General features: G+C 46.4%; 3 long non-coding RNA genes across 3 annotated transcripts; 2 read left to right on the top strand and 1 right to left on the bottom strand.

Moving 5' to 3' along the window:
* The first annotated feature begins 1,562 nt into the window (after window positions 1-1,562).
* LOC135827535 (uncharacterized) lies at window positions 1,563-2,208 on the top strand. The gene is made up of 3 exons (XR_010555486.1): window positions 1,563-1,686; window positions 1,772-1,912; window positions 2,055-2,208. It is a non-coding gene; the product is annotated as an uncharacterized LOC135827535 (long non-coding RNA).
* Window positions 2,209-9,028: 6,820 nt separating this feature from the next.
* On the bottom strand, window positions 9,029-25,429 carry LOC135827764 (uncharacterized). Its single transcript, XR_010555550.1, has 2 exons — window positions 25,356-25,429; window positions 9,029-9,805 (listed from the first exon to the last, which is right to left on the bottom strand). It is a non-coding gene; the product is annotated as an uncharacterized LOC135827764 (long non-coding RNA).
* LOC135827765 (uncharacterized) lies at window positions 13,937-16,126 on the top strand. Its single transcript, XR_010555551.1, has 2 exons — window positions 13,937-14,066; window positions 16,076-16,126. It is a non-coding gene; the product is annotated as an uncharacterized LOC135827765 (long non-coding RNA).
* Window positions 25,430-25,854: the final 425 nt, after the last annotated feature.

Genomic DNA, 25,854 nt, shown 5'->3' with positions numbered 1-25,854 from the left:
CCACAACAGTGTCCGGTAATGTGTGGTAGAGAATGGCAGTCAGCCAGACTGAGTACAGTTGAACATGTATAATAATAATAACACATTTCGCGTAGTTCAGCACTAAAATAAAGAAATTCAGTGTTTTTTCCCACTTCTGTCTTGTGAGCATCATCAGCAAGGTGTAGTAGCTGCTGATACTGATTTGTCCTCGAGTGTCGAGCTGCACAGTTTCTTCCAGTCTGTCTTGTCCTCTGCATGTTGTCGGCACCTGGAAAGGTCTTCCATGGTCTTCATGGGCACACCCAGCTTATTCAACTGAGCGACCAGACTTGTGGCTAGTGTCAACCTTGGCCGCCCACGAGGTGCTTTGTTGTCCTTGTCCAAATAGCTGCGCATGGCTACTTAGGGTGGCGTGTCCGTGTCCACCTGTAGCACATGACTGGTCATTCGTAGTCGCCTACACGCAGCTGTGTCATGTATTACTACAAGAACTCAACCAAGTCCTCAGCAGTCATGGAGTAGCGGCAGGTTGGGCAAGTTGGGCTGGAGGCAGAACTGATCCACTCCTTCATACAGTGGAAGTGAAATTCATGACCGCACTCCAACTTGGATAGAGGACGGTCCAGGGTATCCTGACAAATCACAACAAATGGGCTCATGACTTATTGCTGACGAGTCTACCTTAGTTGGTAGTACATTGATGTACTGCAGCTCCATGGGGTGTATTGCCTGGTCTTGATGGTGGCTACCGTAATACACCCCGTTGAGGTACCACTGATAGATACCCTCCTCCTCCTGAGAGATGAAAGCAGGTCCATCTTCCCTATGCCGAAGGTTGTATCGGTACCACTCCCGTACACGATTGTTACCTTCCCTGCGTATCACCGCTGGCGCATTCTCCCTGTGGAGCATTCCGTGGTGATACCACCGTAGAATACAGCATGTGGCGTCACAATAACTGCCTGCAGGACCGCCGGCTCTGTGACGGACACCGTTGAGGTAGTACTCGATGCTGCCCCGTCCTATCCAAGCCGGTTCATTAACGCGATGAAGGCGACCTCCATAGCACCAGGCGGACACTCCCCTACTATCAACAAGAGCTGGTCCGTCCTCCCGATGGAGTCTACCGTCGACGTGCCAAATTTCTTGCTGCGCGTTTTGATCTGCCAACTCCACAACAGTTCTTATTGGCGTCCGCCTTTCTATTAGTAAAGGACCCGTGGTGAGAGACCACGACCGGTCGTCCACGTCTACACCGAATGTATTAGCCATATCTATTTACTGAGAATAATGTAACAACTCCTCCACAAACGCTTCTACAACTGACGTCTTCTTCATCCCCAGATAGGCGTTAGCCTTTGGGTAATCCTGAAATAAAGATTATCATTATTATCCTGGTTTTTTTTCCTCTTGGTGGTTTTGGATAAGAGTTGAAAAGTCCAAAAGGTCAACTGATGACCTTTGCGTTACTTGGTATGATTGGATTTTAGCGGATGATGTCGGTATGCAGCTGGGGAGCGAATTCGACAGGAAGAAGATAAAGGTCTTGCTTTGCGGTTCACACCTTCACTTCAGTATCAATACAGTCCAAATGACGTTCACGTGCCATTGCGGTGTCGAACTTACAGGGGTAACACCCCTGTTCCAGCACCTGAGGCGGTGCGTCAAGCGCCGCCTCTTTCTCATCATATATTGGGACAAATGGTAAGTGTGCAGTGCTCCTAGCTCTCTCCCCCAACAAAAGAGCTCTATGACACTGTGCTTTCTGCGGTTTCTTTCGTTTTTACAGTGGAGAAAGGCTGGTGGGAGGCCCAGCCGTGGTCGCCCACCTCACGGGTACGGCCCATCTAACCCGTTACTGGGAGGGTCGGCAAGTCGGACTGCTGTTGCAGTCCGACTACCGGGACGCCGTAGAGCGTATTAAGACCCTGTAAGTAAGCACTGCTCTGTTTACATGTATACTTACCCCCTCGTTATAGCGATACTTACTTGTTTCGTATCCTCTTGTCTTACCCTGCTTTCGTATTCGTGACACTAATAGTGTTTGTGTGCGCTCATGCTTGGTTTCACAGATGATGATGTATGAAGGTCTGGGGCTGCCGTCTTCAGGATGTGCCACTTGTTTCAAAATTATTTGTAAGTACTTGTAACAGGCGTAGTGTAGTAACTGTGCGTGCAGTGTAGTAACAGTGTGTAGTGTTTTGTGATGGTACTGTGCTATAGCAGTCGTGATGTATTTTGTGATGGTCCTGAGCAGTCGTAATGTGTTGGGCTACTGAAGTACACTGCATGAAGGGGTATGTGTGGGTGCATCGACATATTCTCATGCTTCCTAAACCCTAGATACGTGTATAGCACTATAACCTAGATGTGTGTGTGCGTGTGTGCGTGTGTGTGTGTCCGCGCATGCGCGCGTGTGCGTGCATTGTGTTCTCTTCTACAGACTCATCCAAGTCAATTTAAATAAAAGTGTATTATAGTAAACAGTATTGTGTTTTGTTACAGTGAATATGTGGGGAATGGTGGACATGCCTTAGTGTGACTGGATACCCGCGGGTTGTGACTCTTTGCTGGTCACTCTGGATTCTCCAGTATAAATTCGGTGCAGGGCAGAGGGGATTTGTGGTGCGTAGCAACACTGCTTCACTGTGACACCCCTTCAATAATTGTTTTGATGCATGATACTCCGGTCGTAGCCGGTTGATTCTAACTGAATTCCGATCAAAATAGAAATATGCATCTAATGTACCTGCATGGATAGTAGGCATTTCCCTAATCGGCCGGGCGAAAAATTCGCCGAAAACAGTGGTTTTGAAGAAATTACCCATCTTTTCACCGAATGTTCAAAAATTCGCATGTTGAATTCGCCGAAAACCGATGTTTCAGTGCTTCTACAGGGTGTATGTAAATGTACACACAAATAGGAGATCCCCCAGATAGGCGTTAGCCTTTGGGTAATCCTGAAATAAAGATTATTATACATGACGTAATGGGAACGGTGACTTCAAGTACTATGTTGAGCCGAATTCTGATCTTGGGGCTCATAATATGGCCGAATTTGAACATTCTCTTAACCGATCGAAAAGCCGATTAGGCATGCTCTGCATGGGCAACTTGTCAATCAGTGCACATCTACGATGTGCAAATAAAACGAATGCACGGAACGTGAACTTTGTTTGCTGCAAATCTACGAGGTGCGAATCAGGGAGTAGTATAATGACACGTGTACTAGTACACCTTGTGTTGCACTGCGTCTTTTCCACACGCATAGGACCACTGAAGGTCACACGCTCCGCGTGCGTATGCACGCATGCGCAATATGTCACTGCATGCAATGTACATCTACGATGTGCAAATCAGGGGATAGTACGTATTTTACTACTCCCCGGTGCGAATGCACCGAACGTGCACAAGTCCACGTTCGCCACGGAAAAGAACATGATGACATTTATGGCATGACAGGGTCAAAGGTCAAACCCTGGGGGAGTCCCGGGGCCAGACCAAACGCGCCCGATACAGTGTGCCTTATTTAACCCAAAGGTCAAAGGTCAAACCCTGGGGGAGTCCCGGGGCCAGACCCAGCACGACCGACACAGTGTGCCTTATTTGGCCCAAAGGTCAAAGGTCAAAAAGTGTGCCAGAACCTGCCCCGCACTTACTACTCACGATTCCTATCTGTTGCCACTGACAACTGGTTCGGTGGAGACGACGCTACTTTTGTTTGTCCCCAGTGGGATCGTTGCTATGCGTATCGAAGGAACTGTGACGTCATCACTTAACAGCCCCATAATCAAGCCACATATCTGCAACGTCACGAGGGTGCTGGCAAAAGTCCTGCTGCACTTGGCGATTTATCCATTTGAACACTATATGATTCTCAACTTTGCCCAGTTTATTCATAGAAATCATGTCATCATCTCACTGCCTACCCTAACGGAATTATTTCCACCGATCACAACAAGCCTTAGAACTAGAAGCCACTCTAATGCTTCCATTGCCATATCTAAGCACCGGACAACTGATGGAGTAAATTCTTTTCTAATCGTGCCGCAATTTTCTTTAATACACTACCTGCCGAGTGGCGCAGACACCACCGTACCTCTACATTTGCAAACCAACTCAGGGATCTTTTTAAAGACCCAGTGGCGTTTAAGTGCTTTCGCATTTTTTCCTGTTATTACCTTAGTGCTAGGATTATCATTTTCATAGGTGTTGTTTCTTCTCACTCCATTTCTCTTTATTATTATTATTAACTTTTATTTTACTAGGGTGTTTCTCACAGCCCTATGGTCTTCTTACGGGAGCCCCTAGGAAGGTTATGCATGAGCGAATAAATGAGCGGTAATCGGTACAAGTACGAACAGTGGAAGGCAGCATATTCCACCGGTCAGCAGCGAGATAGCCAATCCGAGAAAAGCCAGCCGTACTCTGTGCTGGGGGTAATGCCAAAGAAAAAGACACCTGGGATCTCGTAGTGGCAGTGGTGTGAGAGCTACAGCAGCGGCTGGTAAAGATTTCTTGAAGCAAAGAGCTGCATGTTCCGCTATGGATGCACCGGAACAAAAGAATGAACAATTTCAAATTGACGCGCACCGAAATATGATAAAGGCTGTAAAGGCTAAGAATGTGTGAAGCACTGGTAAACTTATCAAAACCAAATACTATTCTGAGGGATCTATTGAACAAACGGACATACTTATCATAGTTCATAGAACTTAGGGAATGGATATAAGCGCTGCTTGCATACTCCAAGGTTGACTGAATGACACTTAAATAGAAGGTACGCCGAGCATGGTATGGCAGAAGATGGCGGGATAAGCGGTATGCACCAAGTTTCCTGTTAACAGAGCCTACAAGGTTGTCTATTTGTGGGCCAAAAGTCAAGTTTTCGTCAAGTACAATACCCAAGTAGCGAGCAGACTGCGTGCGGGGAACATGGACACCATCAATGGTGACATAGGCAGACATCGGGACATCGGTGGTCTTGCGGTGGAGCAGTATGAACTTCGTTTTAGCCGGATTTAATTTCATTCGCTTTCCTTTCAGATAATCCGATAACTTAATAAGATCGCCGTTCAATTTGTCCAGGACTTCTTCAGTAGTGTCACCAGCTGCATACATGTTAACGTCGTCAGCGAACTGAAGTACAGATGAGGCACTCACACATCCAGGAAGGCCTCTTACGTAAATGCTGAATAGCACTGGGCCCAACACAGACCCCTGCGGCACTCCTTGGCTGCACGATGCAGGAATCAGATTGTCCGGCGCTATGAGCTGCTGTGTCCTGTCACTCAGGTAATCTTTGAACCATGCCAAAGCCGCATCACCAACTCCACAATTAAAAAGTTCGTTCAGTAGCAGCTGATGGTTGACGCTGTCGAACGCCTTCCTCACATCTGCGAGAACGACGCCAACGACCTTCTTCGAATCGAGATCCCTTTGCCAGCTGTCGATCGCAACAGCCAGAGCCTCTTCACATGAGTGATGCCGTCTGTACGCAAATTGTTGTGGCGGGATGATGGTGGGGTTCTCCAGTAGGAGGTCCCCACCATCGTGTATACTGCGAATCAGGCATCACCCTCCCTCCCTCCCCCTCAAAAATTAATTGGCTGAGAAAATTCAAAGAGAAAAACGCACAGATCAGGACTTACAAGAGTACCGGCACAACATGTGGGGCCTGAACTCCCACCAGAACAAGAAGAAAACCAGGGAGTAGTACAATACTCCCTGAAGAAAACCATACCATTAGGGTTTTTTGTTGAGCTTGAAAAAGTACGTACTGAGTACTGTACTCCCTGCATGCTTACAACTGAAAAAGTGTGAAAGCCAAAAACTGTGTACCGTGATGGCTGCGCTGACCCCTGACAAGTCGAGCTATATACAGATAGTGCACGGATTGGTCCTGGGAAGAATATTTTTCATAATCCCCGCGGCGCTGCGCGCCTTGGGGATTATGAAAAATATTCTCCTTGGATCCGTGCACTATTATCCTATCTATACATGTACATAATTACGGACGGCCCCACAGCCACAGGCCGCGGGTCTCTGGTCACACAGTCACTGAGGGAAAATTTGAAAATAATTCGTGGTTACCATGGATAGTTGCCGCTGAGCGGGAGACTTGAGAGATTTATAGGCGACTAGCAGCACCCCCGGCCAGCGTTGCCTGGCCGAACGTGGCATGCGGGTGCACCGGTGAAGCAAGTACATGAACAGCACACGTGCTCAGCACGTGGTGGTGGCCAGACCGCTGAAGTCCTGGTGAGGGAGGTTCTTCATCGTTGGAAGGAGAAGGAGGGACGTCTGTTACGCCTTCGGGAGGCTGGTCAGGGTTGTCCATCACCTGGTGGCGGATGAAGCGGCTCAAAAAATTCATAAAATTACGAACAAAAGTGCGATTCGCTCTTCACTGCATAGCAGATCAGATGCAGAGTGCAGTCAGTGCAGATCTTTTTAGTCCATCGGCCAAATCTCAGAAAGGGCCTCTTTCGGCGAAGGTGATGCACTGAAGCTCCAACTAAACGCCCTTTGCCTTGGCACACTAGCTCATGAGACCCCATAGAATACGAATCCGTTTGTTGGACGTTGCCAATCCAGTCCAGGATAGTCGAACTGGGTCGAATACCTTCTTCCGATTTTCGTAATTTCGTCCACCATTACATCTTTCTCATCGACTTTTTTCCGCTTGGCGAATGTTCTTGAGCCGCTGAGCAGAATCTACGCACGCTCGAACACTTGAAATGCCTGCATGTTGACGGTTCGCAAGATTCTAGCGAGCTTGGTGGAAATCTATTATTTATTTTGACATTTTTGGGGGAATCTGAATTAGAACGGGAGAAGCTCATTCGGAGAAGACGGCGTGTCGCCGCTGTCGGATTGTCGCTACTGTGTTTCAGACGTATTTGCTTGAACGTGCTATTGAGGATGGACAGAAGATGAAGTGACGGCTTTCTTGAACACGGACGTTTTGTCTACATTGTAGCTGAAACATCTCATCTGGCGTCTAGAACGCAATTATTATGAGTTGTGAGTGCCAGCTGAGCTGAACACAAGCTGGACACCATTCGTCCCCGACATAATGTATTATCAGGATTCGACCTGTACTGATATTGTTGCAGCCCAGATAACAGACTAGCCACTTCTAGGCTTTAACCATCATTTTACTGGGTCGTGATCCTGTTTGAATGTGCGAAGTAAAATAAAAACCAACAACAAAGGATGGATTTCCGACGAACATTCTCTTCACTTTCTTTGCCCGCTGCTACCACTAGATATGGCATGTTCTCTATTTCTTTCCTTGGCGCTGATAGGCGGAATTCTCTGCCTGTCTCGTGTCGTCAGGCTGAGCATCTATCCGTTTTTGTTTCGCTCTGTAAAGAGCACTTAGGGTTCCCTGTAACAAGACGGCAAGTCCTTCCCTATCAAAATAATAAATTCTACTACTATTCTACTACATACATTGTAACTTTGTAAGCCAGTCTAGTCAACGGCACAGGGCAGGTCCCCCCCCCCCTAGTACAGTCAGACCTAGGGACCGGCGGATTATGCTCGGAAAGGTGGCAGATTCTGCTCGAAGAGCAGTGAAATTGGCAGAACCATACAAACCTTATGGCGGGCCATTCCTCGAATTCTGCTCCATTTCTTTATCCACATCATGACCAAACATGCATGAAACTTATCTGAAAAAGTACCGAATTCTGCCAATTGTTCTGCCGGCAGAATCCGCCGGACCTTGTAGTCAGACCTCGCTTATCCGGATCCCTCGTCATCCGGAAGAAATAGCTGGTTACAGGGAGAGATTTACAGCGTACGTGATGCATCCAACATAACCGGTGCTCGGGTATCCGGTTCCCTCGCCTATCCGGATATCTTTTTGACTCTGTCCCTCCAGGAACTTGCGATTCCGCGGCCGCGTTGTTTTTCGCGATTTGAACAAAAGTCCGGGATATCCAAGATATTTGAAAAATCATCCGCGTTATTATAGAAAACTGTCCTTGATACATGTACTTGAAAAGCACCGCGATATTTCGAAAAGCAACCGCGATATTCGAGTCTTTCTTCGATGTTGTTTAGTTCTTCAAGCTCGTCAGTAGTTTACTTGTGAGATCGACACTAGAATGGAGAAGTTTCTGGGCAAATCAGCGGCTGACAAGTCACAAAATAAGGCTCGCGTCGAGTGTTGTCCGAGAATATGAGGAAAGCTGTCTTGCAAGCTCCTGTCAGGCAGTTGAACACAGTCAGCGCAGCACACGTTCTGTTTTGTCATGCATGATTTATGCTGGACTCGTACACCGTACTGTCCCCGGGGAAAATCGCGATTCCGCGGCCGCGTTTTTTTAAAGACCGCGTTTTCCGCGATTTCCCCCCCCCCGTTTTTTGAACTTTTTTGTTGCACTACACGTACACACACTGACAGTGCACTGTTTGGTCAGCAACGTCTCATCGTGGCTGCTTTGTACTCAAATATGACGAGTGCTTACACCAGAGACTTGTAACTGATTGATTTCACTACATACTCACTGAAAATTGCCTCATATCAACTGCAAACTTGCCGCATATCAATAATATTCACCGCAAATTCACCGCGAATTATGCCATGTTATGCCGCGTTTTTTTACGATTTTTCCCGCGATATCCCCCGGGGACAGACCGTACACCACTACAGTACAAGTACCAAAATCGGCCGCAATTTCCGCAATTTTACCACAATAATCCCGTAATATTTGACAAAATCCGCAATATTCCCCACAATTTGTGGCATTTTACCTCGCATGCAACTTTTTCTGTGATATTTCCGAAATGTCTCCGCAAGTTTCTGGAGGGACAGATTTAATTTTGTGGAAAACGGATGTGTGCGGCGACGTCTGGCTGTAGACTGTAGAACCCAGTGGATGAGAGATCAATGCATTGATTTCGGCTCTAAATTTTGAAAAAATTTGAGCGGAGCCACCACTCCCCAGGAGTAAAGTGTGCCTCAGATGACTGACCGTACCACCGGTCACCGGAACACATGCACTCTGAATTACATTCCGACACCCCTGGAGAATGTTTTTTTCATAATTTCATTTTCCATCTTTTATTATTTCCACGGCAACGGAGTAATGAATGACGATGGTAATGACGATAATCTACATGTGGTACACATACAGGTACGTACGGACTATTCCTAACTTTATGGGCTATGTATTGCACTATTGCAGCAGATTCAGCGATAGCGCCGATATCGAGATTAGGCACACACTTGAAAATCATAGAAAAACGGATCGACAACGACGGGTCCGCTAGCCTACAATAAATGAAACGCAAAGGGTGGAGCACATCAAAGCTGATACTGTAGGCTAGTGTAGCATTGCTGACACCTACCCATGGTTCCCTGCCAGAGTAAGCATGACCACAGCAGGAGCTAGACCTGATCGCACATTACGATTCCTCCTTGATCATCTCACGAAGTTGAGGGATGGCTGCTGCGAGATTCTCGAACTGGTTCACATTCAGAGAGATACCCTTCTTGGTGGCCTGAAAATCATCTGCGGGGGAATCCTCCGGAACCCAGTACCTGCGAATATCCACATAAACCTTGCCTTTATGATTCTTGACTTGAGTTCGAATAAGTTCACCTTGATAGTCGCCAGTTCCATGGTGGATGTCCATGATGGACAGAGAGCGCAGCTGGATCCCAGCCGGGCGCAGGGCGCGGGCACACCTCAAAGCGAGACTCATGGTTCCTTTGAGAGAATGAGATACAACGGAGCAGAAATTGCAATCACCGGTAGTTGCCAGGGAGTCGTAAAACACGGTATTTAATTTTTAGGACTACGAGTACCTGGACTATAGTCTGTTTCAAAAAGATTTACAATCAGGTTTGGGTCTTAAAAAGTATGAAGATAAGGGAAATTTGGACAACAAAGTACATAGAATGGCTTGTTAGGACACGGCAAATTGTTCTGTGAAGGTTTCGGAACAATTGGACCAACCGTTAAGGAGTTAGAATTTCGGCCAGGTTTCCGGCCTTTTCCCATGGTTTACAATTTGCCCAGGAAGCCAGTATCGATTTTTTATCAAAACCCACGATTTATCCTTTCCTTTTTGGCCTTGTGGTTATGAATGCTGTCTGCTGACCATGAAGTTGTGAGTTCAAATCCCAACCTCACGTCAAACTTTTTTTTCATTGTTTTGGTGATCAAGCTGGTACAAGACAAAGAAGGTGGCTGCACCAAACGACTTGTTGTTGGAGCTCGCGCTTCCTGCCGAACTGACTGACACTTTGTCTTTGACTGGCTCACGCCATGTGAACACACCCACAACACTGCAATGGTGTGAGTGAATTATAATGGAAGTCATCGCGCTGTAGCTTTTTGAGATTTATTTTAGTATTTCAAGATCGCCAATTTATTTGAATTTAGCAGTCAACGCCGCCTTCTATCAGCGTTCACAAGCGTTTGCTTTTCTCAAAATGTCGTCGAAGTCACACGGATAGCTTTGCCAAGTCATGGCCTTGGGAATGAGTCCGTGTCGATGTCGTTTTCGTCACACGGTGAGTAAATTGCATCGCAGCTCAAAGAAACTATTTTGGTCACAAAACGGACCCATGCAGCTCGTCAACATTTACAACACTTTCGTTTCGACATGTCCTCTCTGACTCCATTATCGATACGAGGAAGAACTCGTTTGTTGTAAACCAGACGTACGTCCATGACTGTGTCAACGTGAGTGAGTTGTCATTTTTCCTGCTTTCGCGCGGAATATTTCTTCGAGTTCACAGTGAGTTTTTCCAGGCAGCGCTCGAGTGCTCATACGGTAAGACGTCAAACTCCGCGGGCGATCGCCAGGGTTGTAAATCTTTTTGAAACGGACTGTAGAAAGTGATCTGCATGCGTTTTGTTCGAGCACGAGTCTTTTGTCGGTTTGAACGGATTCGTGGTACCTGTACAGTGCTAGTGTACGACTTTCCGCGGCTTTTCCTGTTTCGCGCAATAATAGTCACGTGTGCACGTGCAGAAAAGTGACGAACGCCATAATTATTATGCCCTCATACTCAGAGTAGCATTGTCAGGCGAAGCGCCAGCACCCCAAATCAAGACTTTTTTTTATTTTCCGTGGCGGGAAATCGAGCTTTTCCAGGTATCTACAGCCTGTAGAAATTCAACGCTGAGAATTTCCAACTATTGTCCGGATTTGGCCCTCTGCCACCGACCTATCCTTTGAAGGAGAATGCTGAAACCAGTTGGTTGCTCTTCAGTAGTTCTTTCTCTATCGTACACATATTTTTGTATGTCGACACATGCTGTGTGCGACGACGTAGACACTTCTCAACACTTGAGTGACTTGAATTTGGCCATGATGACCGAATGTCATTGGACCGTGGAGTCGAGTAGAGGGCTCAGGCTCGATCGGCACAACGGGTACGTATAGCACAAGGGTAGGGCTAATGATATATCAAGTTGTTTGTTGTGCACAACCTTGGGGCGGAATTCGGCACGAAATTCTCTGCTCGCCAACTGTTGAGTATACCATGCAATACGTAGGTTTAAACTCATGTTGCAGTGCTATCACGGTTGCAACCCTCTTTCAAATGTTGACATAGCCAACAACCACATAATCCATATCAAATCTTGCCCCTTGTTTTCTTTCTAAGTGTGAAAAATAGAAATAATACCAGTCCTAATCATTGGAAAATGCAAATCACGGTCTATTATCGACACATCGTACTGTCGCGGACATGGAAATCCAGTCGATTGACCGGGGCCGGCGCCCTCAGCGCGTACAGAACGTTGCATGCAGTGCAAATGTTGATCCAATGCGACCATCAGCAGCGCATGATAAACCGTGCTACGGCTGCATGGCCAGCGCCCTGGGGCGCTATACGTGCGACCGGATTTCCATGTCCACGACAGTAGTACCATGCAGCCTGGTAGTGCATTTGGAGCAGGAAAGTGAATGGTAGCACTGCGGTGGTGAACACATGAGCTGATGACAACCATCGTCGTCTTGTTGGTTTGTGTTGTCTCCAGTTCATTGCAGGTTGAATGAGGAATGAACGTCTACTCTTTCTTTCCAAAACTGGCTGGGCACACGCCAATGAGACGGAAGCTAGTGCCAAACCAGTCCTTGGAAGTTTTGTTGTGCTGCTGGACTTTCAATCATCATGTAAAGTATAATTATACTCAACCAGCTAATCCGGTTTCTGAGTCTTCGTGTGAGCCTGAAGAGCTACACTGTGTAGAGATGTTGGAAGTTTATCCTGATCACGACACTGCACCAAGTACAAGCACTTCCTCGGCACTGCGTGAGCCCTGTTCTGTGTTTCCTGTGACCAGGAGAAGCAACTAGAAATTTGGAGCTTGAGCTGGAACGCTGGTGCTCTCTCTCTCTCTCTCTCTCTCTCTCTCTCTCTCTCTCTCTCTCTCTCTCTCTCTCTCTCTCTCCGTCACGTTCTGCCACTGTCCGAAACCGGTGCATGTGCTAGCATGTCGAAGCGCATTGTGTCTGAGTCACGCACTCTCCTGCTCCTCCCTCATATGCCCAAGACAGTATGACCAACTATGAATACAGTTCATGCCCACATGTGAACTTGTGTGATTCTCTTGTAGTAAGCTGCCACGTGTGTACTTGCAGGTGTTGTGTACATGTGTGTGTGTGTGTGTATGTATGGGTCTGCGTTCTCCTATTCTCTCTCCGTTGCCCCTCCGAGGCCCACGCAACCCTTGTGGCAGTGGCTCGACAGCACAGGGCAGGTGTGTGCGCGCGCGCGCGTGCATGTGTGTATGTGGGTGTGTGTGTGTGTGTGTGTGTGTGTGCGCGCGCGCGCGCGCGCGTGCATGCAGATGTGTGTGTGGGTGTGTGCGCACGCTGATGCTCAGCTCTCCAGAATTATGTCCGTGTGCGTAGCCAGTGTATGGTGGCAACATAGCCTTCCTTCATGTATATTTGGGATGCTTTACTGTTTTTGGTGGGATCCAGTTACATAGTTTTCTGTTCAATTATTTATGTTTATACAGCTGCTGTATTTGTAGTGCAATTTTATGTCTTTCTGCTGGTCAATTTGTCGTCTAGATGGTGTTCTAATGCTGATATACATAGAAAATATTACCCTCAGAAAGTGTGCTCGTTGTGAAGCTGTCCTTCTTTGGGCTCAAACCATTGCTCGTGTATAGGTAGATACATATCAGTGGGTTCGATTGGTGGCGAGAGGTCAGCCTAAATTGTTTGGGGCGGAATTCGGCACGAAATCCACGCTGAGTACTTTTTGACGACGAGTTGCGTCGGTCTTGAAAACTCTGCGAGAAAGCGAGGAAAATGATGTCGCTTGGAGCTTTCCGCGAAACTTAGGGCAGCTAATGCCCGCACCTTCCCAAACATTGCCTCGGAACAAGACGATACCACCAAAGAAGCTCTTGGGAGCAAGGGATAAAATACTCTAATTTCAGAAATTTTCGGTGCTCAATATTTTCGGTATGAGGGCAACAGGCCAGGTTAGGTGAACAGAAATTTTCGGTACAGAGAAGCAGTTCCCTAGTATTGGATTATGTGTGTTAGCAAGAGTTCATAACCCCCAAGAGTGTGCAACTCCTGATCAGGAGGTATATTATGGCACCGCAGGCCGCGCACCTGAGGGCCTTTCTGGAAGCCTTACTCGATCGGATAGAGCGAAACTGAGCACCCTGGGATGCGAGCAGTTTTTAGTACTCCCGGGTCCAAAATCTCACCACCAGGCCGGGCTGATCAAAACGTCTGCCGGGTCTGCAGCCTACAAACGTGGATCTGCCGACACTGTGCTGTCGACGACATGTCCCGCAAGGCATCTTGCGTGAAAGCAAGGAACGCTTTTTTTTAGAAAGGAAGCTTCTTCCCCAAAATTTATAAAATTTGAAAATTATTCCTTCTGAAAATATCATCGCGCTCTTGACCTCGAAGCTGACGGCTGAATGCGATTAGGAAAGAAGATTCCTGAAGTTGCACCAGACTGATTCTGGCAAGCCGTCTGTCGTCTGGATATGCACTGTTGTTCGTTATGGTCAGCAATCTTCTTCGTTCGTCCTTTCGTTTTCCTGACCACGATGATGACAAGCAGCTCTCATGCTCAGGTTAGTGCTACTTGTATGTCTGGGCACACAACACATCTGAGATGCACCCACTGACGTTATCGAACTGAAGAATGCAGCAAGGGTTCCTCGGATTCTCTTGATTTCGGAACAAATTTCCTTCACTTTCACCCTCTCAGTCTCTTCCCCATGCCCTCCATGCATACACAATGGAGCTTGCATTTCAAATGTTGTTTTTATACTTTGGCAGTGCCTCTGCTACACTTTCATATAGAGTGAGGTCCTGTAAATAGGATCCAACATTGTTGGTGGTGGTGTGTGTGTGGGGGGGGGGGGGGGGGGGGGGAGGTATGTTTGCAGCCAGGATGTAGGAATGACACTTCTGCGCAGCAGGTGGCAATAGTCAGAACTGGTCACTCTACAAATCCCATACCTGCCGACCTTTGCAAACCTGAAATGGAATGACATACCTAGGCATGAAAATGTATACAAATATACCTCGCGGTGAGGCATGGAACTAATGCTCTTTTGGGTGCCTATTACCGCCCTCGATGTCGGGATGGTTGTCAGGTATGAAATCCCAACCGAGAAAACCATTTAATTAGAAGATAAACTCGGCTGGAACGCCGCTTTTCTGGAAATAGAAATTTGTTGTGCCACTTTCGGCTAGTCCTGTTTGCAGAAGTGATTCAGTGCCTCCGCAATGCTGTATGAGGGCCAGGACATAGCAACTTTCTGTATGCCGGGGGGGGGGGGGTCATCGTCCGCAACATTGGTAGAGTTACGGTTACATTGTATATGTAGATACGTGATTTTTGGACTCGCCTCCAGGGATTTGTCGTAAGCTGGGGCACGCGTACGTGAAGCAAGTGGCAAGAAAGGCCCAGTTCGTACAAGGGAGTAGTAAAATACCGGTATTTTTCTGTTCCTATGTTCCCACGACGAGTCCTCTGTGCACTGAGTGCAGGTCTCTTGCCGCTCCCTGGTCCCCGGTTCACGTGATCGTGACGTTTATCGAATAAGGTCTATATGCGGGCATGCATAAATCAACCCCTCCACAAGGACGGCTCAAACAGGCAGCCAAGGAGTGAAAATTTCGCTCCTGGGGCTAGGGGTGAAACGAAGGCCTCAATTTGCCAAATGAACCTTCTCCATCGAAACGAACGAAGGTGTCGAATAATTCTTTTACCAGTTCACAGTTCCTGTTCACACGCACTCCCGGGGGGGGGGGGGGGGCTACTATGCGCTTGTAGTGACACTTACCGTAAGCCAAGTTGCACCTATGGAAGCCAAGTGGAACACGACTAGTTGACTGAACAGACTACAGTACAGTATACATGCACATGTATACAGTGAAGATCAGTGCATGGATGCCTGCCGTAATCGTATGTTGACCTTCGTTCGAATTGAAAAGAGAGGGTCGTTTCGAAAAAGAAAAAAAGCTCAATGGAAGTATGATGCTGCTGACAATTCAAGACTCACTGAAGTCGCCTTTCTGGAATGGATCATGCGCTCTAGGTTCATCCGATTGGAAATGGACTCAATCATTGTTACACCATTCTTGTTTGGTTAGTTATTCTACATCCCATAGCATGTACAATCCAACTTGTGAATAATGTACCTCGGGTTTACAAAACAACTCGCAAATAACAATCTTCAGATCTAGTGACCATTTGATTGCATACTTCCAACCTCACGAGTAACAACAATACACCAATAGCGACACTTTTTTCATTCACAATCGAGGGTCAGTATTCCCCAGGTTGACTGCAATTGCCAATCAAACAGGAGGGGCGAAAGTCGACCACGGCTGAAAAGGCGTAAAGAGAATGTATGTCATGAGCTAGATGGCAGGAGGAAGTAGGTTTTCTGAGAAAGCAAGAAACAGAGGTGAATGAAGCACCAGGTCTGTCCATGCAGTGGATAGAATTATTGGATTGAAAGACAGGCTCTTTACGTCAGCTTGCTACTATTATACCTACATTTATTATTATTATTATTATGACGGATAACCCAAAGGCAATGGTTTGCTTTCTGCCTTTTTCATGCAGGATTCTGAAAGCTGGAGCAGCTCTGCTTACCTCGACCACTGAACTTACAACTAACTTCCAACCAAGTTCAAGGCAGTATTATGATGAATCAAGCACGCTTGCCATCATTTCATCATTGCAAAGTACATCGACAATATAGATTTGGTGCTGACTATGTATGATGCAGAGTGTGCTCTATGTATCTATACTACTGATTGGCCTACATTATACTTATGTGGGCTGAGAGTAATCGATTGTGCTGTATGGCAGTTTACTTGCATGTCATAGATGTTCACATTGCACACAGCTACTGAATTGCTTTCTGTTGCACTGGCCTACTGCGGCCCACTGCAAATAGATTGTAGTGGCATGGGCCATGCCATCATTATAGTGGTATACCGGTACTACACCAACAGTTTCACTGGTACACTGTACTTACTGGTGGATCTGCATCATGCACAGCCTTGTCACTGCTTTTCTCACTTTTTATTAATTTACTGTACTGTACACATTTTGGCACAGCTCTTCCACAAAGAGTTACTAGTATTTTCTTCTGCATACCTACTGTATACAGTGATCTGACTGGTAACATCTATGGCTGTGAAATCACAAATTTATGGGTTGACCGCCTCAAACCTATACGATTTGTTTCTAAGAACGTGCTATAAGAAGTATTCTATTAAAGTATTCTACTGGAGCTCGCAGGACATAGAGTGAGTTTGGAGCACCACTCACTCTTCTGTGATTTGGATGTCAAATTATGAAATTCAGTTTGTGAGGTAAACCCATGCATGGCATTCACTGCTATAGTATGACTCGGGGTAAAGTGTTCCAACGCATACTCATTATAGTGAATAGTTGTGTGTCAGTTAATCGGTGCCCAACGTTGTTGCTGCTGGATAAATAAATATTCTGAGATAACTGAAGCTACACAGCCATCTAATGTTCAAACATGCATGCATCGAAGGGGCCGTAACGAGATCTGCAAGGCATGATTCTATACCTATATTCGATGCTCTCTAGCAGGACATTCATCTGCCTCATTTTCTCTGTGCTGCGTTGATGAGCGAAACAGCATGCTGTCCGCAGATTGAGTATTGTGTATAGACAGACGTGTATGTAGTGGTAAAGCTCAAATACATGTACAACATGACAATCAATAACAATCCCCGTGTTTTACAACAGCACAAACCCAGCACCACAATTCTTAAATTTGGGCTGTGGTGTTCTTAGTATTCCAGGCTGGATGTTCTAGGCTTCCACGCTCTTGGGCGCACGACTTTACTGTGCCGAAGAATATTTTCAGCCAATGAACCCAGAGCTTGGTGGCATGGTGCCATGGAACAGCCTTTTGCATGTGGCTTTCACTACATGCACATGTACAACGTTCAATTGATGCGGAAAAATCAGATAAGGACTTTTGCAGTTATGAGCAAGGTCCCCACGAATGGTCATGTCACTTCACAGAATACATGAACTGATAGATTAGACCTCGGTCCCCTCAGAGAACGCTTGGGTGAAGTCGGTTTCAACTGAGGACATGTCCAAAACCATGCTAAGTACTTGAGCTGCTCATGAACCCCACAATTATCAGGCCCACCGGAACCGGTCTGGTTGGTCGGGTTATCACCGGACCAACTTGTTGGCCACCAACAAATGTTTCCTGCTGTGGAGGACGTGTGTACCCGCCATATCACACACAAAGTATAAAAGGCCATGAAACTACCAGACCGATCAAAAACTGCTTCCGGCGGTACTGATTATACAGTACAGGTTTAAAAAGCAGCTCCATTTTTGTCATACATCAAACCAACTCTGTCATTGCTATGCTACTCAAAAAGAGTAGTGCTGTTTATTCACAAAAGAATCACAATGCTAGCAGAGAAATTCGATATTCTCCAATTTTAGGGGCACTAAAGTACTATGCAAAAATTAATGCTGCATGGTCATTGGTATGAAGCAGTCACCTCAGTACAGCAATTAAACAGGCTGATTATGTGAATGAGATTCACGGCAAATCTTCTTCCATCAGTGCTGTTCAGTCTTGAGTGGTCCACTGAGGCAGGAAAACAACCTGTTCGGTCCTTCCATACGAGAAACAGAAATTGAACATGTTCCAGGGTGGAGGTGGCGAGCATCGGCAATGTAATGCACCTTTAGGCCAACACGACCATCATTCCGACATGGATTCTCAAACACCTTCGCTCGTGAGAGTGCCTCAGAGTGGTATTCATGAACAGATGGCAATCCTGTAAAACACATGAAAAGACATAGCAGCAACAGAAAGAAACCTAATGTTATAGAAACGAATTCGAAAAACAAAGTCTACTGAACCAAGGTACAACCACACTCCAGGAGGCAAGCAAAAGTGCATATAATCCGAAGGTTGCGATGCCTGTATGTATTGTATTCATTGATTCATGGATTCTCCACAGGCCTTAGCCTAAATCGAGGGAGTCTCTGTCATGCCACACTGGATACAACATGCTACCAGAATCACTTTCCCCAGTATTGATGATCTTTTCTTAGGGTGTTATATAAAACACATCTGTAGCCACTTCATCTTGCTCACGAAATCATACACCACCACACAAACGGGCCCTTCGGCTATTATAATTTGGGTGGTGATGTATGATATTGATAATCTATTGATACTAGGGCTGAAACGATTATATCGGTTATCCGTCTAATCGATCATAACAAGGAAACGATTTCGATTACGCTGTCTGTTTCGATTACGCGATTCTAAAAAAAAGAAACGTCTGCAAGAATCAAAAGATGTCATGTACAGCACTACTAGATACTGTACTTTGTCCTTTTCCTCGTTTCTTTTTGTTGTCCATATGTTTTCCAGTAGGGCTGTGAAAAAATTAAAAAATTAAAAACTGACTGTCTGCACCTGCACGTGATGTGCCACTGCATTGCGTAGAGTACGCGGTCTATCTGCACGTGTGTATGTACATGTATATGTGTATATTTCAACACGGCATGCTTTGTGCTGGTCTGGCGCGACAATTTCTAGGACGCAGTAATCAATAATCATAATCGATAATCGAATCGATACAAGGGTAGGTTAACCGATAGTTGAAAAGTGTAATCGTTTCACCCCTAATTGATACCATATCCAAGTCTGACTCTCACCGTGAGATCCTGGCAACAATATTACCTGGTACATGACATATTCAGACACTGACGTAAGCATCTTTTTGGAACAACACGTGTGCCTATCTGCTAGTGTAATGTGACACACATGCAGAATCAGTCATAGCTAATTTTACCCCCTCACTGTTGTATGCGCAGACTCCACTTTGCAGTGTCAAGTACTCTTCTTTCGGTGGACTACTTCACTAAGGCGCTTGTCTAAAAGGACTCACGTTCATCCTGCAAACCTACACGACTTGCATAGTTTTCACTGTCGGCCGAAGTCCATGCATTGCACACATTGAGATTCACTCCCTCCGTACAGGCCAGTACAGAGCTGCCCACCAATTGAGTCTGTTTTGCGTACTCAGACTTCTGATTTTCCGTATCTTGCAGTGTTTTGCGTACTGCCGTGTACATTGCATGCATACTTGCACTATAACGTTTTTTGACACGCACATGCATGTCGCAGGCTGCATTTGGTAGTGTAAAACATGTGTGACTTGCACTCACGACATTATTTTTTGTGCTACATGTACATGTTGTCGTGGTACGGCATGCACTCACTTTGGTACAAGACTATTCATCGCTCAGCTTACACTTGCAATGCTTCTACACAGCTGATTGATCCTCTTCGATTTTCTGTACCATTTGCCCAAATTCTGTAGTGCGAACAAGGAGTGATTTTCCGCACAAATACAGAAAAATATTTTTATTTTTTTCAGTCATTTTCACGACATATTTTCTTTATCATGATCCCCGGGTGTACGTGTGGCGTTCTTACAAGTACGAACGCGGAAGCGCAGTCTTTCTAACCGAATCTCACGTGCACTGTGAATAATATTATTTGTTCTTCTTTTATTCACAATGCCATGTATCGATTCATCGCTTCTTCGCACCTGAGATCCTGTGCAACAGCGATTTAAAGATTAGCTTTATCAAATAGTGATCAGAGAGAGAGAGAGAGGATCAGTTGTGGGTGCTGTGACAGCATAGAGTGTAGATTGGTGCAAACATCATTGCCCAGCAGAACCGTATTCATAATCATAGGGACCTGCGTTTAGCATTACATTTTGGAAGCTATTTTTTAGAATTTTTACAGGCCCAATAAGCCTGAAGAGAAGAACACTTAACTTAGACTGTCCTAACGTTATCGAAAGCACTGCCAAAGTAAAAAAAAACATTTGAAATGCAAGCTCCATTGTGCATGCATGGAGGGCACATGGGGAAGAGACTGAGAGGGTGAAAGTGAAGGAAATTTGTTCCGAAATCAAGAGAATCCGAGGAACCCTTGCTGCATTCTTCAGTTCGATAACGCCAGTGGGTGCATCTCAGATGTGTTGTGTGCCCAGACATACAAGTAGCACTAACCTGAGCATGAGAGCTGCTTGTCATCATCGTGGTCAGGAAAACGAAAGGACGAACGAAGAAGATTGCTGACCATAACGAACAACAGTGCATATCCAGACGACAGACGGCTTGCCAGAATCAGTCTGGTGCATCTTCAGGAATCTTCTTTCCTAATCGCATTCAGCAGTCAGCTTCGAGGTCAAGAGCGCGATGATATTTTCAGAAGGAATAATTTTAAATTTTTTTTAAATTTTGTAGAAGAAGCTTCCTTTCTAAAAAAAAGCGTTCCTTGCTTTCACGCAAGGTGCCTTGTGGGACATGTCGTCGACAGCACAGTGTTGGCAGATCCACGTTTGTAGGCTGCAGACCCGGCAGACGTTTTGATCAGCCCGGCCTGGTGGTGAGATTTTGGACCCGGGAGTACTAAAAACTGCTCGCATCCCAGGGTGCTCAGTTTCGCTCTATCCGATCGAGTAAGGCTTCCAGAAAGGCCCTCAGGTGCGCGGCCTGCGGTGCCATAATATACCTCGGATCTCTCCTGCACATGCACAATCTGCAGATACCCCGCGCCCACGGCGGAATTTTTTGTTTACGTCACCTTTTTTCAGAGAAACGCGGCTTTGCCGCAGCGCAGAGCAGTGTGAGAGCACGTGCTGGGCACCGACCATGTAGTGTAAAGCCCTGCCAAGTGCACGAGGGAAAACTCTCCAAAAGGCTCGCAGCGCGTGCGTCGTCGAAAAGATTACGTCAACAAAAAATTCCGCCGTGGGCCAACCCATCCGCGAGTTGCACACTCTTGTTTATCTACTCTTGGTGTTAGTGTTTGTTCGGTGTATTGAAATTTTAGGTATGAAACAGACGCACCGAAAGTACCGAAAATAAAAGTACACCGAAAATTTGTGAAATTACAGTAGTCTCTTTTTGGCGAGATTGAGCTGAGTTTGAAATTTCCCGGGCCGGCCTGGTGCATGGTGTCGGATTTGGAAAATAAAAGTGCAACTTTTTTTAGGGGTGCGCACGGCCGGGTAGAATCGTACATGTTTTCCGATTTTGACAGCATGTTACAAGGGGTGGGGGGACATGTTGTATACCTGGGTAGAATACAGTAGTAGACACCAGGGAGTAGGCCTGGTAGACACCCTTAAAACTTTTAGGGGTCTTTTTCGGTGCTGGCGCTTCGCCTGGTTAGATACAGGCCCGTAACAGGGCCAGGGTACGAGTACTGCGACTGTCTGTAGTGTTTTTGAGGGGTGTGCGCACGGGTAGAATACAGTAGTTATCCTGGTTGAATGTGCGAAGTAAAATAAAAACCAACAACAAAGGATGGATTTCCGACGAACATACATTGTAACTTTGTAAGCCAGTCAACGGCAGTGCGGCACAGGGCAGGTCCCCTACAGTCCATTCAGAAAAAAATGAACTTCTAGCTTTTGGCCATAAATGGGTCAAACTTTGTGAGTTTTTTTAGACTTTTTTTTGGCAATCCCCTATGGAATCCTCTTCCAATTATGTTTCTGAAGTTTTTTTGCCCAAAAAGCAAGCCATAGCAAGAATAGGATTTCGGCCAGGTTTTGCCCCAAAAGCACAGAATTGGGAAAACCATCAAAATCCAGGCCGTTTGACCCCGCCTGGCAACAGTGCATTCTGCGGTTCGAACCCCAGTTCAGGCACCCTTTTTGGACCCTTTTTCAAATTTCAAAGTTCGCAGCACTGCACTGTGTACGATGAAATCACGAAAAACCGCCAAATACGGGAGCTCGCCAGAGCCAGAGCCCATCTTTTTATGAATGGACTGTAGTACAGTCAGACCTCGCTTATCCGGATCCCTTGTCATCCGGAAGAGAGAGAGAGAGAGAGAGAGAGAGAGAGAGAGAGAGAGAGAGAGAGAGAGAGAGATTGAGATTTACAGCGTACGTGATGCATCCAACAAAACCGGTGCTCGGGTATCTGGTTCCCTCGCCTATCCGGATATCTTTTTGACTCTGTCCCTCCAGGAACTTGCGATTCCGCGGCCGCGTTGTTTTCCGCGATTTGAACAAAAGTCCGGGATATCCAAGATATTTGAAAAATCATCCGCGTTATTATAGAAAACTGTCCTTGATACATGTACTTGAAAAGCACCGCGATATTTCGAAAAGCAACCGCGATATTCGAGTCTTTCTTCGATGTTGTTTAGTTCTTCAAGCTTGTCAGTAGTTTACCTGTGAGATCGACACCAGAATGGAGAAGTTTCTGGGCAAATCAGCGGCTGACAAGTCACAAAATAAGGCTCGCGTCGAGTGTTGTCCGAGGATATGAGGAAAACTGTCTTGCAAGCTCCTGTCGGGCAGTTGAACACAGTCAGCGCAGCACACGTTCTGTTTTGTCATGCATGATTTATGCTGGACGACTCGTACACCGTACTGTCCCCGGGGAAAATCGCGATTCCGCGGCCGCGTTTTTTCCGCGTTTTTTTAAAGATCGCGTTTTCCCCGATTTCCCCCCCCCCCGTTTTTTGAACTTTTTTGTTGCACTACACGTACACACACTGACAGTGCACTGTTTGGTCAGCAACGTCTCATCGTGGCGGCTTTGTACTCAAATATGACGAGTGCTTACACCAGAGACTTGTAACTGATTGATTTCACTACATACTCACTGAAAATTGCCTCATATCAACTGCAAACTTGCCGCATATCAATAATATTCACCGCAAATTCACCGCGAATTATGCCATGTTATGCCGCGTTTTTTTACGATTTTTCCCGCGATATCCCCCGGGGACAGACCGTACACCACTACAGTACAAGTACCAAAATCGGCCGCAATTTCCGCAATTTTACCACAATAATCCCGCAATATTTGACAAAATCCGCAATATTCCCCACAATTTGTGGCATTTTACCTCGCATGCAACTTTTTCCGTGATATTTCCGAAATGTCTCCGCAAGTTTCTGGAGGGACAGATTTAATTTTGTGGAAAACGGATGTGTGCGGCGACGTCTGGCTGTAGACTGTAGAACCCAGTGGATGAGATCAATGCATTGATTTCGGCTCTAAATTTTGAAAAAATTTGAGCGGAGCCACCACTCCCCAGGAGTAAAGTGTGCCTCAGATGACTGACCGTACCACCGGTCACCGGAACACATGCACCCTGAATTACATTCCGACACCCCTGGAGAATGTTTTTTTCATAATTTCATTTTCCATCTTTTATTATTTCCACGGCAACGGAGTAATGAATGACGATGGTAATGACGATAATCTACATGTGGTACACATACAGGTACGTACGGACTATTCCTAACTTTATGGGCTATGTATTGCACTATTGCAGCAGATTCAGCGATAGCGCCGATATCGAGATTAGGCACACACTTGAAAATCATAGAAAAACGGATCGACAACGACGGGTCCGCTAGCCTACAATAAATGAAACGCAAAAGGTGGAGCACATCAAAGCTGATACTGTAGGCTAGTGTAGCATTGCTGACACCTACCCATGGTTCCCTGCCAGAGTAAGCATGACCACAGCAGGAGCTAGACCTGATCGCACATTACGATTCCTCCTTGATCATCTCACGAATTTGAGGGATGGCTGCTGCGAGATTCGCGAACTGGTCCACATTCAGAGAGATACCCTTCTTGGTGGGCTGAAAATCATCTGCGGCGGAATCCTCCGGAACCCAGTACCTGCGAATATCCACATAAACGTTGCCTTTATGATTCTTGACTTGAGCTCGAATAAGTTCACCTTGAAAGTCGCCAGTTCCATGGTGGATGTCCTTGATGGACAGAGAGCGCAGCTGGATCCCAGCCGGGCGCAGGGCGCGGGCACACCTCAAAGCGAGACTCATGGTTCCTTTGAGAGAATGAGATACAACGGAGCAGAAATAAGAATTGCAATCACCGGTAGTTGCCAGGGAGTCGTAAAACACGGTATTTAAAGGGGAAGTATACCCTAAAATCAAATTTTCACCAGTTGTAGTCTTCTGGGTGCTGAGTCGAATGGTCTTGGTCCGAGGAAGCTGCGACGCTCCCTTCCTACTTGAATCCCAATCGAACTCGCGCACTTCCACCGAAACTGGGTGACTGCGCCCTACTAGATGGGGATTTGTATGCAAAATGTCACTAAAAGCGCCATTTCGTTCTTATAAAAGCACGGATGACCGCGATTGGCCCATATGTTGTAGTCTTTTGGACGCTGAGTCGACTGGTTTTGGTCCGAAAAGGCTGCGATGCAGCGTTCCTCCTTTATTCCCAATCGAACATGGTTGAAGAAGCGGTCACGTGCTCCTGCGTACACCAGTCACCTGGTCACCGTGCCTGCAGGGTACAACTTACTAGCCTGTTTGACCTTTTTTGGGTGCAGTCCTGTCACTCGAGTTGAACTCGAGTTGAACCTTGGTGTGAAAGTTGTCGCCTGCTGGCGCGGTGACCAGGTGATTTGGGCACCCAGGAGCACGTGACCACTTGTTCAACTATGTTCGATTGGGAATAAAGGAGGAACGCTGCATCGCAGCCTTTTCGGACCAAAACCAGTCGACTCAGCGTCCAAAAGACTACAACATATGGGCCAATCGCGGTCATCCGTGCTTTTATAAGAACGAAATGGCGCTTTTAGTGACATTTTGCATACAAATCCCCATCTAGTAGGGCGCAGTCACCCAGTTTCGGTGGAAGTGCGCGAGTTCGATTGGGATTCAAGTAGGAAGGGAGCGTCGCAGCTTCCTCGGACCAAGACCATTCGACTCAGCACCCAGAAGACTACAACTGGTGAAAATTTGATTTTAGGGTATACTTCCCCTTTAATTTTTAGGACTACGAGTACCTGGACTAGAAAGACTTGATCTGCATGCGTTTTGTTCGAGCACGAGTCTTTTGTCGGTTTGAACGGATTCGTGCGTGGTACACGTACAGTGCTAGTGTACGACTTTTCGCGGCTTTTCCTGTTTCGTCACGTGTGCACGTGCAGAAAAGTGACGAACGCCATAATACATGATGGCGTTCGTCACTTTTCTGCACGTGCACACGTGACTATTATTATGCCCTCATAGTACATGTAATGTACATACAGGCGCTAGGCCGGCGCGGTCACGTCAGGCGGTCACACAGTCACTGAGGGAAAATTTGAAAATAATTCGTGGTTACCATGGCCGCTGAGCGGGAGACTTGAGATATTAATTTAATCCACTCGATAAAAATCAGCTCGAGGCGCTAGGCACCGCTTTTCCGCCGAAGATTATAATCATCCGCGGCTTCCACTGGATTTCTTTGAGTTTCCTTGTTTTGTATTGCGTTCTGAAGTGGAGCGACACTACGTCACTATT

The sequence above is a fragment of the Sycon ciliatum genome, chromosome 11, assembly GCF_964019385.1.
Source record: "Sycon ciliatum chromosome 11, ocSycCili1.1, whole genome shotgun sequence".
NCBI classification, from domain to species: domain Eukaryota; kingdom Metazoa; phylum Porifera; class Calcarea; order Leucosolenida; family Sycettidae; genus Sycon; species Sycon ciliatum.
The sequence above is the reverse complement of the archived record's forward strand: the minus strand, read 5'-3'. Positions and strand labels throughout refer to the sequence as shown.